Genomic DNA, 1,413 nt, shown 5'->3' on the forward strand with positions numbered 1-1,413 from the left:
CACTCTCTCTCTCTCTCTCACACACACACACACACACACACACACACACACAGACACACACAGTGATACATCACACACATGAATGAATCAATCGCGGTGACACTCAATATATAATCAATCAGCTCTCACCGAATCTGAGCACGTGCGGCATCCCGCTCGAACCGGCGACTAACATCAGCGCCGTCAGTCTGATCACGAGCCCCGGTAACCGGAGGAGATCTCCGCTCCTCATCATCATCCTAATCATCATCATCTCCGGCTTCACAAACACGGCAGACGCGTCCGTGCGCGTGACACCATCACGGCATGACCGTCCGCGGTCCGCACGCGGCTCTCCGGTTCACGGATCCGTGTGTGTGTGTGTGTGTGTGTGTGTGTGTGCGCGTGGAGACGGTACTGCACTGCCGCACCGAGTCTAACGGGCATCTCACGGAGACTGTGAGTCTGCGCGCGCGGGCGGGCGGGGGCGCGTCACGCACCTGATCGAACGCGTCAGTCTGACCGAGAGCATCGCTGCGCTGAACTAAAGTGCCCACAAGTAGTGATAGGGCTGTTCGTTACCATGGTATTACCGTGATCTGACAGGCGGTGTACCATGGTAATCCTATGCTATGTTTTGAGCTGTGATTCAGCACCATGGACAGAGACACGCCGCTCTGTTTTTCATCTTCCTCTTTATTTATTGATCATCACATGACCTCAGCAATCTATTTTTCATGTGATGTCACTGGAATGACGTCATGAACTCGTACAGGTTCAGTCCTTCTGGAAAAACAAAACAGGAGTGAAGAGCTTTTGCGTGAGAGACCATCCTTTATATTGATTAATTATATTTTTATATTTTAAATTAATATTATTATTTAATTTAGTTTAACTTATAATAAAAAAAAAATGGACGTAGAGACAAATTTCACTCAGAAATTGCTAATAAGTAATTACAGAGAAGTGGCACATTGTATTAAACGTAATTTTGATGTAGATTTTATTTATTTTATTATTATTTAAATTATATATATATTATATACATAATAAAAAATAATAAGTATACAATAATGCATATTTTATAATTATTAATTATTATATAAATTATATAATAAAATATATTTGGCATAAAGAAAATACATTTTTGGAAGCATTAGTATCTCATTGTCATTACTGTAATGCCCAAAAAAGATGAAATACAATTGTAAGTGTACTACATGGAGGTATTTGTTGTTTAATTCATGAATCTGCATTGATTTTGCAGTAAACCTAAGTTGTTGTTGTTGTTGTTTTTTTTGCATTATGCTTTAATGAGATTTGTAATGAGCTATTAAATATACTTCACTGACATGAAAAATCTAAAACATTAAAATAGTGTTCATTTTCTGTCACAAAGCAAATATCTGTCTTCTCTTTTGCTTATTGTGCTCA

General features: G+C 39.6%; 1 pseudogene; it reads right to left on the bottom strand.

Moving 5' to 3' along the window:
- LOC107662241 (glutamate receptor ionotropic, kainate 2-like) overlaps positions 1 to 367 on the bottom strand; it is a 54,639-nt pseudogene extending 54,272 nt beyond the window's left edge.
- Positions 368 to 1,413: the final 1,046 nt, after the last annotated feature.

This window comes from Sinocyclocheilus anshuiensis, unplaced genomic scaffold (genome assembly GCF_001515605.1).
Source record: "Sinocyclocheilus anshuiensis isolate Anshui unplaced genomic scaffold, SAMN03320099.WGS_v1.1 scaffold1543, whole genome shotgun sequence".
NCBI classification, from domain to species: Eukaryota; Metazoa; Chordata; class Actinopteri; order Cypriniformes; family Cyprinidae; genus Sinocyclocheilus; species Sinocyclocheilus anshuiensis.